The sequence below is a fragment of the Lynx rufus genome, unplaced genomic scaffold, assembly GCF_022079265.1.
Source record: "Lynx rufus isolate CCGP_SWC_20201006 ecotype Redwood Valley unplaced genomic scaffold, mLynRuf1.p SCAF_6, whole genome shotgun sequence".
NCBI lineage: Eukaryota > Metazoa > Chordata > Mammalia > Carnivora > Felidae > Lynx > Lynx rufus.
This window is the reverse complement of record NW_025814878.1, coordinates 66,168,945-66,182,798: the sequence shown is the minus strand read 5'-3', so window position 1 is coordinate 66,182,798 and position 13,854 is coordinate 66,168,945. Positions and strand designations below refer to the sequence as shown.

General features: G+C 41.1%; 1 non-coding gene across 1 annotated transcript; it reads left to right on the top strand.

Annotated features, from left to right (window-relative positions):
* The first annotated feature begins 11,637 nt into the window (after positions 1 to 11,637).
* TRNAK-CUU (transfer RNA lysine (anticodon CUU)) lies at positions 11,638 to 11,710 on the top strand. Its single transcript has one exon. It is a non-coding gene; the product is annotated as a tRNA-Lys (tRNA).
* The last annotated feature ends 2,144 nt before the right edge of the window (positions 11,711 to 13,854 follow it).

Sequence of the window (13,854 nt, the reverse complement as noted above, 5' to 3'; positions counted from 1 at the left end):
TGGAGAGCAGGAGAAAGCAATTTCCACTAAACCTATAAATCCTCCTACGTCAGATGTCAGGGATTTTCTGAACTGAGGTTGAAGCCCTGTGTTCCTGTCAAACAATTATTTCGACCAGTCTAAATTAGTTCATCATCAGATGCGGTGAGTATGTTAGTAAAGGTCTGTATTTTCTGGTCCAGTGAATAGAAGGAAAACGAACCAAAGCAATTTCCAAAATGAGAAATGCCAGAGGTGCTGAACCACTTCCTATGCCAAGTTAATGAGCTCCTCCCTGGATCTATTTTAAGCTTCCGGCCATTATTATTTGCTTTAGCTGAAGGCTGGATTTGTACAGCGCCCCGCCCCCACTCCTTCCTATACTGAATCCACAGAACCTCTGGGCTTCCTACCTGGGCAGGTTTTCTATATGGCTGAGGTTGGGAGGGCTAGTGGGGAAGAGGCTTTTTTGTCTTCATTTGCATAGAAAGAACTAAATTTTCTTGTCAGCTGTATTATTTGTATTATGAACTTCTCTAGACTTTTCACATTTAAAAAAATACCAGAAATAAATTAACAGTAGCCATTAAGTCTGTGTTATCTATTGTTAAAAACAACGGGCCCAAAATGGAGTCACTTAGGCTAAGCTCCATGTCACCAAATCAAGACTTAGTTTCAGCTCTCCCAGAAATGGAATCTTTTTTTTTTTTTAAGTTTTGTTTATTTTGAGAAAGAGGGAGAGAGAGACAGTGAGCACATGAGCAGGGGAGGGGCAGAGAGAGGGAGAGAGAGAATCCCAAGCAGGCTCTGCACTGTTCGTGCAGAGCCCAATGTAGGGTTCGAACTCAGGAACTGTGAGATCATTACCTGAGCTGAAGTCAAGAGTCTGACACTTAACCAACTGTGCCACCCAGGAGTCCCCAGAAATGGAATCTTAAATCAGTCAATCAGGAATCGCCTAATTAGCACTAGTTAGGTAATCTACCTGACAGACCCTTGTCATCCCCTAAAAAAAAAGCAACCTTGCAATAACCAGTCCACTTAAAAAAAATTTTTTTTTTAATGTCTATTTATTTTTTGAGAGAGACAGAGTGTGAGCAGGAGAGGAACAGAGAGAGAGGGAGACACAGAATCACAAGCAGGCTCCAGGCTCCGAACTGTCAGCACAGAGCCCGGCATGGGGCTCAAACTCATGGATCGCTCAAACTCACGGACCACGAGAGCATGACCCGAGCTGAAGTCGCCACTTAACCAACTGAGCCACCCAGGCGCCCCTAACCAGTCCACTTTTTTGTCAAGTATAACTTCCTTGTCGCCCACCTACACTGCACTTCTGCTTCTACAAATCTCTCATTTTATAGAACTCCTCAGAGCTCTTTCCTAGCTACTAGATTAGATGTTGCCTGATTCATGAATCAGATCATGAATGAATAAGATCTTCAAAATGTACTCAGTTGAAATTCTTTTATTGTTTATTTATTTTGAGAGAGAGAGAGAGAGAGAGAGCAGGGAAGGGGTAGAGAGAGGGAGAGAATCCCAAGCAGGCTCTGCACTTTTGGTTCAGAGCCCATGCTAGGCTCAAACTCTCAAACTGTGAGATTCATGACCTGAGCCAAAATCAAGAGTCAGACACTCAACCGACTGAACCATGCCTCTTCAGCTGAATTTTGTAAACATCATAGTTTTTCTTTTCTTTTTTTTTTTTGTCCAAAAGACCGCTATAATCAACTGGCCAGAGTTTGTGTCTTCATCAAAGAAAAGCAGTCTCAGAATCTCATGGAAGAAGACAGCACAAGGTCCTTCAAACTACTGACTCTTCAAATTTTGGCTGACATGGCTTGGATAATTTTCAGAGAACTTTAGCAGAAGTTAGTTGGGATTTCCAGGCCTCTTTATAGTTGAAAAGCAGACAGTTTCATGAAACTGCTAACCCGACATCCATCAGAATGAGAATTAATTATATAAGATTGAACCAATTGCTGCAGGAAATTTTATTGAGGTTATTTGGAATATTGTTGATTTGCTTTAATGCTCTATTTACTGGATGTGTAAAGAAGCCTTTTCTTTTTCTTTTTATGCTCTATGCTATTCACAATAATTTTGTAAATTCTGCTGTTGTAAACTAAAATGAGACATTTAAAAATGATATATGATTCTCACCAACAGTCAATTACCCTCCTTGGAATTCAGAAACTTACCTAGTCTCTTTACTTTTCAATACAGTTATTTACATATGTTCCATAAGAATCTGTCCTCCTTTTTGCCAGAATATAACTAAAAGACTCCATTGTGCAATCAAGGCCTTGCCTGAAATATTGTCATCGTCATACTCAGTTGACTAGATGTGACAAGCCATTTTAAAGAACAAAGTTTGGGGGCACCTGCCTGGCTCAGTGGGTAGTGCGTGACTCTTGATCTCGGGCTTGTGAGTTAAAGCCTCATGTTGGGTGTAGAGACTACTTAAAAATAAAATCTTTTAAAAATAAATTAATTTAAAAAATAAAGAACAAAATTAGGCTGTAATTATGGAGTCAACGTCTGCAAAGTCCTCTGAGGAAAACTGGCCTGGACCACCCTTTTTAGGTAGTAAGAAAGGTCATTTCAAAGGTAAGCCATTGGGGTAGTTTTCAAAACCTCAGGAAGAGAGGAACTTGCCCAAAGGTACTGCAGCTAAAGGCTGGTGGAGGATCTTGGGACAACAAATAAGACATGCTTTTCAAAGTCCAGTCTAAGATTCCTTATGATAACTTGTAGGTAGGAGTTAACTTGGTACCATTTGATGCTGTATTACCCTAGATTTTGCAAAGCAAGCTGAAAGAGGCCTCTCTGATCAATCAACAATCTTGATGCCCCTATTTTAAGTAATCAGCCAAAGCTAATGTGACCAGCTTTTTTTGGTGACCAAGAATAATCTTTGAAATTATGTATGATCACAGGGGGAAGGAAGTCTGTCAGGAAAAGCTGTCGGATATTGAAATGGTCGAAAAAGATTATTGCATGTCCTTACAATAGAATGCAAAGCTTTGTCCAATGGACTCTCCTCATTCTATAACGACGTGGCCTTTGATTGTCTTTGATCAGGTTATTTTACAGCGCCATAACAGTAGACATTAACATGTAGAAAACTGACAGTAATATATTTTTTCTGCCCATAACTATGCAAACTATTCCTTTTCTCCAGTAGAGAATACAAATCTCTATAAATCAAATCCTCAAATGTACTAGTTGTAATATCTTATTGGTTGTCTAACCAATTAATGAGTTAAATAAAAACTTTGACATGTGTCATAGTTATATGAAAGTTGTGATTAGATCTTCTTATATAAATTATCCCTTAACAGCACTCAATAAATAGATGTTGAAAATAATTCAACATATAGAAATAAAGGCAGAATATGTGATGTCTCCAGAAGTCAATGCAAGCCAAGCATGATTAGATCATTGGTGGGGAGTTGCTGACCTGAAGAGCCAAAGTGGCAAAGAAAAAAGATTCTGGGGCTGAGTACATAAAAATCTCCAGGTTGAGAAGTCATTGAAGGGACCATCAAATTGCTCTTTGATGCTCATTTTGGAAAATGCATTTCTTTCTTGTTTGGAGGACCCTGGGCATAACCAAAGAGAGCAAATCCAGATGGCCTCAAATATGCATTTCCAATCTTCTCTCAGTAGCTTAGCAGAGAGCCAGCTCAGCAGGTCTGAGTTAGCTCAATGGAAGGACGGGCTGATGCTAGATGCCCAGCCTTCCCAATTAGGCCACTTCCCCCACCAGAAAGCTCCAATGGCAGAGCCCTAAGGGGAGGAACCCTGTTTTAGAGCCCTTTCTGTATTTGGACCTAGCCAACCATACCCAGCCCAAGCACCCTTCTTGGGGGGATCATGAGGGCTCAAAAAGTCATGTGCACTTTGCTACTTCCCTACTTATAGGTGTTTATTTATTTATTTATTTATTTATTATTTTTAAGTAGGTTTCACACCCAGTGTGGAGCCCATGGTGGGGCTTGAACTCATAACCATGAGATCAAGACCTAAGTTGAGATTAAGAATGGGACGCTTATCCGAATGAGCCACCTAGGTGCCACCCTACTTATAAGTGTTCTTAATAAATGTTTTTTCTCCCATCAACACCATGTGACTCTATTGCAGAGAATATCCATGACATTTTTTCAAGACAAGGACATAAGAGGGGTTTATAAAGAGTATATGTGATCTAAGGGCACCAGTTGGGGCTAACATCCAGATTCAGGAAGGTAGAGGGGTTAGAAATCATAATCCAAGGCTTATCGAGGACCCACACTGACCGACTCAAGTATAGTATTTCCAGACCAATTTTAAAAACTACTGTTTTTGACCAAATCCTCCTTTTCCTTTATTTAGCATGACAATCTCTCTTTCTTTTTTTTTTTTTTAATTTTTTTTTTCAACGTTTTATTTATTTTTGGTACTGAGAGAGACAGAGCATGAACGGGCGAGGGGCAGAGAGAGAGGGAGACACAGAATCAGAAACAGGCTCCAGGCTCTGAGCCATCAGCCCAGAGCCCGACGCGGGGCTCGAACTCACGGACCGCGAGATCGTGACCTGGCTGAAGTCGGACGCTTAACCGACTGCGCCACCCAGGCGCCCCGACAATCTCTCTTTCTAATTTCTTTTTTTATTCCTCAATTATCATGGCCTTCTCTACATCAATGCAGGAACTCCAGGGTAGTAATTCCTTCAGTGGAGAAAGGAACAGGCAGTAGTTGAGGCTAGTTTGCTTTCTCATTGCTTCTTCTAAGCTCTTCAAGTGTCTCCTTGCCTCTGGCCCTCAGAACCAGCCCAACACTCCATGCCCAAGGCACTCACTGACCAAGAGGGTCAACTTCAGACACCACACTCCTGGTTGCTCCAAGACAATGGCCCTGGGCCTTCATGAACTGTTTCCAAGTTACTCACTCCAGAACATTCTCTACATGCACACCAATTTTGCTCTGACTCTGAGCTCAGTGTCTAAATGTGGTTTCCCAGCTTTGGACTGAAGTTTGCCAGGAGGGAAATCTGAGATAAGAGATGCCCTAGTGGCTCCTGTGATAAACAGATTTCATATCTGTTCTTTCCCTTTTCTAATTACTCATTTACTGTTATCTCCCTGAACAAGATTTCAGTCATCAATGAGGCATATCTCTTTTGCTCATCATTTAGAATCTTAGCTGGCTCACAGGAGGTGCTCAATAAATATTTAGTGAATGAATAATGAACATATTAAATGCCCAATGCTTTTATTTCCTAAGGAAGAAAATACATAAATACATTTAAATTTTTTCTAAGTTTAATTCTGAAGCATTTCAAAATATAGGAAACAATTTCAGATACTCATGTATTGATAGGAAAACGTTCAACAATGTTTGAAACAAAAAATATTTTTCTCTCACCTTGAAAGTTCATCCAAACCCATCCTATGTAGCTCATCGTTTTTATAAAATAACCTCTCCTGATCACAATAACTCATCTTAAGTTCTCTCTCTGTGTACTGGTATCACTTATTCTGTACTGCAAACGGCATTTTCTTAAATGTTTATTTTAGAGAGAGAGAGAGAGAGAGTATGAGTGGGAGAGGGGCAGAGAGAAAGCGAAACACAGAATCTGAAGCAGGCTCCAGGCTCTGAGCTGTCAGCACAGAGCCCAACGTGGGGCTCCAACTCACAAACTGCGAGATCATGACCTGAGCCAAAGTCAGACACGTAACCAACCGAGCCACCCAGCTCCTCCAAGGTTAGCTCCAGGTTAACATTTAATTATCTACTGCCTAAAATGGTTGGCTACTTATTTCACATACACTGTACTAGCCTTCTTTCTCTAAGGGCAATATAAAATGTCATTAACTGTATCTTATTCATCTTTTCATCACAGCAGCAGCCAGCACAAGACTTTGTACACTGTTGGTTGAAAAATTACATTCCTTTTTGATTCTTTATTTCTCATAATTATGGTCAAAAAAGAAATGTTTCATGAATGCTTAGACAAATACATGTTTCATGAATGCTTATCTGGTGATTCTCTGAACAATCTCTCAGACATTCGGCCAAAATCCTTGGGAGGTTGGGCACTTGGTCTCCTTCTTATGAGGCAACCCCTACTTCCTGTTTGGGCAAGTTCTTTCCAGTAGGAGCCACAAGTGAGTTTTTAAAATGTAATTTTTAGTTTAATTTGATTAGAAGTTATGAACATCAACTAGCAACAGAATCAGTAAGAAAAATACGTATGTAGTCTCCCACCCTTGAAACAGAGAATGAAGGAAGGCAGCACTAACAATTCCTATTTTTTTAAACTATCATGGTTTGCCATTTTAGATGACTTGAATTTTTCCCTCCATCAGACTAAAACTAGTAATGAGAAGAGCACTTATGACATACAGAGTATTTTCAGTATTTTCAGTATTTTCACATCTTGGGTGACTTTGGATATGTTTTGACTTGCTGTACTGCAATCTCTCATTTGGAATAATCCTTCTAAGCCACAGATCCATCTAGGACTAGCAATAAATAATAAGTACCTATAAAGTGCTATGTCAATGAAAAGAATGATATCACTGAAATAATTTGCAACAACCTTTTCAACAAGTGACCTGTAGAAAAGCAATAGATCATTTAAAAAGTAGTCAAAAGTAGTGCCTCTCAAGAAACGAATCTTAACTACAGAGTACAAACTGATGGTTACCAGAGGGGAGTTGGGGGGATGGGCGAATTCGGTGATGGAGATTAAGGAGTGCATTTATCATGGTGAGCACTGAGTAATGTATAGAATTGTTGAATCACAACATTGTGCACCTGAAACTAATATAACACTGTATGTTAACTATACTGGAATTTTTAAAAAAGATAAAAAATTAAAAGTAGTGGTCCTCAACCACTATTTCAGTCCACCCAATGGACTGAAGACTACTGGGTGACTTTGGCAAAAGCCAAGGGAGTCCATCAATCTATACAGATACTATATCTGCAAAAAATAGAGGCTTGACTCAAGCAGGTTTAAAAAGGAACGTATTATCTCACAAAACAAGAAATCCAGGCTGCAGGTTTGTTTGATTTAGTGGTGTCATCAAAAACTCAGGTTCTTAAAAAACAACAATTCAGGTTCTTTCCTTCTTTCATTCTTTTATGTGTTTTCTGTTTCCTTACTCATGGTTGCAATATGGCTGCCAACGGCAGTAAGTTTCCTTATTCATATCCAGTGGGAGAGAAAGAGAGAACACCTCTTCCCAGAGCGTGGAAGAGAAGCCCTTCCCTTAAGTTTGACTGGGCCAAGTAAGGTCATAAGTCCATCGCTGGACCAGTTACCTTCACTGGGGAAAATGTGATCTGATTGAGTTGGAATAATCAGGATCCACCTCTGGATTGGAAATGGAGCAGATGCTTGAACGAAACTGGAACTGTGACTCAGGAAGGAGGAAAACAGGGTGAAAGCTGGCTCAGCCACCAGTGGTACTCACCACAGGTGTGAAGTCTGTGCACTGTGAAGACTAATGCACGACCTGCCTTTGCTGCTGTTTCCAACCGCCTTAGTGGCTTCTATGATTGATAAAATGCGAACCCATTTTAGAAGTGTTTTGCAAGTACAGCTGAATTCATAAGGGCCTTCAGCCATATATTTTCTCCACCTAGTGATATTTAAATTATGACTACAGGGGCGCCTGGATGGCTCAGTCAGTAAAGCACCCGAGTCTTGATATCAGCTCAGGTCATGATCTTACGGTTTGTGAGATCCAGACCCACATGGGGCTCTGCTCTTATAGCATAGAGTCTGCTTGGGATTTTCTCTCTCCCTCTCTCTCAGCCCCTCCCCTGCTTGCTCTCTCTCTCTCAAAATAAATAAACATTAAAAATTTTCTTTTTAATTATGACTACAGTCATCTGATTAGAAAGGTAAGAAGGAAGGAAGAAAGGCTGTTTGTGATGTCAATCTATCAATTACATCACTGATCCTGTGCGGAGCCAGTGCAGCCCTGTCTCCCTCTGCTGGAATCATGTTAGAATTGTTAAGGCACCTTTTTATCATTTCCAAGTCTGTCTTTAACTGAAACACAGAGGCTTCTAGGTTCAAGTATAACCTCATAAAATGTCCCCTAGTTTCTTGTTGGTGGAGTTTGATATGCTTGTCACAGTTCCAGGGGAGTCGCTGTGGAGAAAAAAGGAAATACTGTGAGGTCAATCTATTCCTAAAGCCCCAGTGACCGTTTGGAGCCCTTCGTGGGGTAGCTGGGATTTAAGCAGGGTGTTGATGTGAGGCTCCCTCAGTGGCATGATGTGGTCTGAGAGCTAAATGCAAAACACAAGTACTTCTTTCATTGTCCTCAAACCAACCCAATTGCTGAATAATTGCAGTTTGCTGTTGAGTGGTCCTGTGGCATTTACAAAACACTGTTATATCCAGGGTTCCATTTGGCCCCGGGAACCAGCCCTGGAAGCAGGCACAGGAGTACTACTTCTACTTCATCCACAAGAAACCTGAGGCCCCAAGACATTAAGTTATTTCTCCCAGGACATGTGGGTAGTAAACAGGAAAACTTGTACTTTTGATCCCAGAGCCTGTGCTTTTCCATTGACTCTAACCCCTCCCCCTTCCTGAAATGGCTGGTCTGCAAAATGATATTATCTGTCACACAGTCTTCTTCTTTTTTAAATTTTTTTTAGCGTTTATTTATTTTTGAGAGAGAGACAGAGTGTGAACGGAAGAGGTGCAGAGAGAGGGAGACACAGAACCCGAAGCAGGCTCCAGGCTCTGAGCTGTCAGTACAGAGTCCGACACAGGGCTCGAACCCAAGAGCTGTGAGATCATGACCTGAGCCAAAGTCAGACACTTAATCCACTGAGCCATCCAGGTGCCCCGTCACACAGTTTTTTTATTTAACATGTTGCCCAAAGCATTTAGAAGACATCTCAGATCTTTTAGTTAATTAGTTCCGGATTCTTCCCTGCTAATTAGGGGAAATGATTCATTTGAATGAAAGAGAGGCTTTTTGGCCACAGTAAGAATGGATTCTTTGACTAAGAAGCCACGTTTGGAACTGCTCAACACTTGAAGAAAAGAATGTAATTTAATTTTACCATAAAATAAACAACAGGCTTAAACTGAACTCAGCAGCAGCAAAGAAGGACGTAACAGTTGTGCAATTTTTAATGTCTGACTATTTAACTTTTTGTAGCATGTGACTGCCTTGACTCCCAGATTAACTTTCATTGCATACCGTTTCTTAAAATAAATTAACATAAATTCCACCGTCTCTTTGAATCTGTTGAAAAATAAAAACAAAATGGCTAGCTTCAGAGTGTATTCATTTGTCTCCAGTTTTTCAAATGACTTGGTTCTTTGCTTTAAGGAGAGAAAAAACACTGGAGACCCTTAAGAGTCAGTGAAATGAATGCTTTTTTGTAGATTTGTGTCCACTTTCTGCCCTCTGAGGGCCAATGCTGGGCTTTCCTTAGGGGCTTCTGAACTCACCCCAAATGTTGCTCCATACTCTGCCATTCCAGCAGGAGAACATCCAGGATAGCTCCCATGAGATTATAAATTCACAGGTCAGTGGAGGATTGCAGTCCTTGATCAACGATAGATAGAATCATATCTTGGTCACTGATGGATAGAATCATGACCATTCCGGCTGGGGGGAGGTGTTGGTGCTCCCCAAGTTCATCTACCTCATTTATGAACAGAAAACAGATCCAGATGGGTAATTTGGTTTGGGTTGCTTTTTCCAAGTGGCTACAAAGTTGTAGGAGGTTCTCATTCTTATTAGCTCCATTTAGGTACCACTGGTAACTTCCTGTTTTAGTCAATGCTGAAGATAGATAGCCAATCCCTGGTGATGTGGTTGTGGGGGCCATAACTCCTACTTCTAATTTTTCTGCAGAAAATGCTAAAAAAAGCAGCACAGGTGGTTTTCTCAGCCTGTTCTTCTCGGGTTGAATATTCAGTTTCAGGAGTTGCTAAATTTCACCTAACTTTAGAATTTCCACAACTCACATTCTGAAACTTCAGTGTTAGGGACATGTAATATTTTAGATAACCATGATCATTTTGCTTAAAAACTGAACTTTATTTTCAGATCAATTTGGAGGTGTTAATTAGTGGTCCCCAGGAATTTTATTTTAAGTTTTTATTTATTTATTCATTTAAGTAAGCTCTACACCCAACGTGGGGCTCGAACTCATGATCCTGAGATCAGAGTCGTAGTCTCTTCCCACTGAGCCAGCCAGGTGCCCGCCCCTCTTTTTTTTTTTTTTTTTTAAGGAGTGGTCCCCAGTAATTTTAAAAGAAAAAAGAAAAAAGGGCACCAGGGTGGCTCAGTCGGTTAAGCGTCCCACTTCAGCCCAGGTTGTGATCTCACTGTTAGTGAGTTTGAGCCCTGCGTCAGGCTTTCCCTGTCAGCGCTGAGCTTGCTTGTGATCCTCTGTCTCCCTCTCGCCCCTCCCCTGCTCGTGCTCTTTCTCTCTCTCAAAAAATAAATAAACATTTAAAAAATAAATAAATAAATAAATAAATAAAAGAAAAAAGAAATGCTGTGCTGTCCATCCCCTCTCCCCAGTCCCCACCCAGAAATGCAAGGTGCCTTCTGACTCAGTTGTCCACAGCGTCTTGGACAGAAGGGGGTGCAGCCTGAAGTACAGGGGTCTATAAGAAGCAAGGCCAAATGTCCAGGCAGTGAGGATAGACATGCCAGTAAATGACCAAATGGTCTTGGATATGGGGATGCTTCCTTCTTAGCATTCAGTGCCGCAGGGTGTTTCCCACCTCACCAGGGCACCAAACTGTGTGTCCTGGGAAAGTAGGAGCTCACAGGATCTGTTCCATCCTGTGGGTGGTTCTGATTATCTCATAAATGCAGAGTTTTCGCTGAGAATATGGCTGACCCAGCAGTCTCACCACAAACCTCCAGGCAGACCGAAATGGGAAATCAGTAAGATTTTAGGCAAACTTGCAGTTTCCTTCTGTTATGTCTTGGAGACAACTTACCAACAAATCTGAATATAGCAACCCTCCCACAAGGAAATAAAGGCGGTGGATGAAGACGATTACTGTAAAGTGAGCTGCTAGGAGGAGGTATAATGACATGTTTTTAGAAAGGCAGATGGCACAATAGTAACAGCTCAGATTCGAGCCAGTTCTATGGATTCAAATCCCATTTATGCCGTTTATACCTGTGTGGCCTCTGAGAGGTAGACCTGTCCGGGCCCCGAGTTCTTCATCCATAAAATGGGAATGATAGCAATAGTGTTTACCTTTTAGGAAGGTAAATGAGTGAATAAACAAAACATGCATGACACATGTGAAATATTCCACCGTAAGCTTTTAAGGGAAAACCGTGTGAATTTGTCAAAGATAACACTACCACCTTGCACTCACACAGAGCTTTAAGCTGACAGATACCTTGTATGCTTTCTCTCATTTGCTTCTCAAAAAAAAAAAAAAAACAAAAAACAAAAAACCCTGCGAGGTAGGCTAGGTAAAAACTAGTGCCTCCATTTTACACAAAAGAAAACTAAAAGTCCAAGAATTTTCTCCACTGTAAAATGGAGCAATTAATCAGGAGTGACTCATTTCTAAATTGTAAAGCATTTTCAGACAAAGCCTACTTCCTTCATTTGATTGCAATTGGAAGACAACAACTTTTCAAAAGCACATGAACTGCCCAGCTAGCTCAGTCGGTAGAGCATGAGACTCTTAATCTCAGGGTCGTGGGTTCGAGCCCCACGTTGGGCGGTTACTTTTCCTTTCTCTGAGGCACCTGGGTGGCTCAGTCAGTTAAGCATCTGACTCCGGACTCTTGAACTGGCTCAGGTCATGATCTCATGGTTCATGAGCCCGCTTCAGATCCTCTGTATCCCTCTCCCTCTGCCCCTCCCCTGTTCTCTCTCTCTCTCTCAAAAATAAACACTTTAAGCTCATGAATTCCCCCCACTTCCTCTCCCCCATCTCAAAAAGAAATAAACTTTTTTTAAGTTCATGAATTGGTAATTGTTCCCTTCATCCTCCCGTCGTCCACAAACTCCTCATTCACCCAAAGCACGGTTCCAGATGCATGCTTGTGCCTCAGAGCTTTAGTCGAGTATCTTTGATGAGCATGTTTCTGTGATAAGTCAAGAATATACTCACACACACCTGTCAGTTTCCTTATTTATAAGCTACAAATTTATTACTTACAGATTTATTTATTTATTATAATTATTATAGAAAGCTTTACTTCTCCAAACTGAAAATGATCTAAATGTCTATCAACAGGAGAATGGATAAAGAGATCATGCTTTATTCATACAATGGGATACTACTCAGCAGCAAATAGGAATGAACTACAGATACTTGCAACAACATGAATGAAACTCAGAAATGGATGTTGAATGAAAAAAGCCAGACACAAAAGAGTACATACCTTATGACTCCATGTATACGAAGTTTGAGAAATGACAACACAAATCTAGTGGTGACAGAACCCACAGCAGTGGTTGTGAGGTTAGGGAGAGGTGGACATAAGGACTGACTGGAAATAAGGCATAAGATTTGTCAGAAAGGTTCTGTCTCTTGATAGGAAGGTGGGTTACTGGGTATACACACTTGCTGAAACTCACTAAACAATACACTTAATTAAGATCTGCGCCTTTCATTGCATGTAAAACATACGTCAATAAAAGCTGTCAGCTGTAGGTAGTTTACACAGTAATAGTTTATTAAAAGGTAGCTTTTCCAGAAATACAGATATGACTAGACATGCCAACCATGTAGATGCCCATATTCATGTGGACTATTGATTAACATGAAGTAGACAAGAACAGAAGAGGATTATAGAAAATGAAAGATGGCTTTGTTCTTGGACATTATGACCTTAAGGTAGGCAGTAACTTGAATCACAGGCACACAAATGGTCCAAATTACTAACGCATTAACTAACACATTGTTATTCACAATATATTGTTTTAAATGTAGTCTTGTTTCTTTTATTAAGAAAGAAGCTCCAGAACAATAGACTCCAACTACTTACCTCACTCTGGTATTTTTCTTATTATTACTTTTTAAATGTTTATTTATTTTTGAGAGAGAGAGAGAGCAGGAGCAGGGAAAGGGCAGAGAGAGAGACACAGAATCTGAAGCAGACTCCAGGCTCTGAGCTGTCAGCACAGAGCCACACGCAGGGCTCAAACTCATGACCATGACCTGAGCCGAAGTAGGATGCTTAACCGACTGAGCTACTCAGGTGCCCCTCTTATTTTTAATATACTTATATTTGCTGATCGACTCAATTTCTAAAGTTATTCAAACTCAGAAGAATCTCTCCTCTGTGTCACATTTACATCCTTCAAGCCAGCAGGAGATCTCAAAACAAAGAGGATGCGGGGGGGGGGGGGGGGGTGACTCAGGGCAAACCCTTCATTATTCCTGGGAAAACAATCTCAGACTGATAATCACCTTGGAGGGTGTTCTGTTCTCTTGATTCTAGTATTCAAGGCCCCTTAGAGTGTGAGGGGGACAGACCAGCTCAGCCCCTGGAGACAACAGTCACGCAAACAGGTGGAACAGTTAGTGAGGGCACAGGCTTTAGGCCCTCACAGTCTATCCCAAGGAGAATGGCCTCAGATTTGCTAACCCCGTTTGCTTGTCCCTAAAATTGGCAGAGTTGGAGGAAATAAAACTCCTGCCCTCTTTCAAAATAAACGATGGCAGGGACTCAGTTCCCAGGTCCTATTTCTGGGCATAGAAACATTCCAAGTCTCTGAGCTCAGTAGTAACAGAAGCTCCTGGCATCAACACAATGCTTTAGAAAGACCCATGTATCTCTGCCCTGCTTCACACTTGAGAATAGGAACAAGAGGGTATCTGGGTGAGAGGAAGGGAGGAGGCAATGACTGAACATT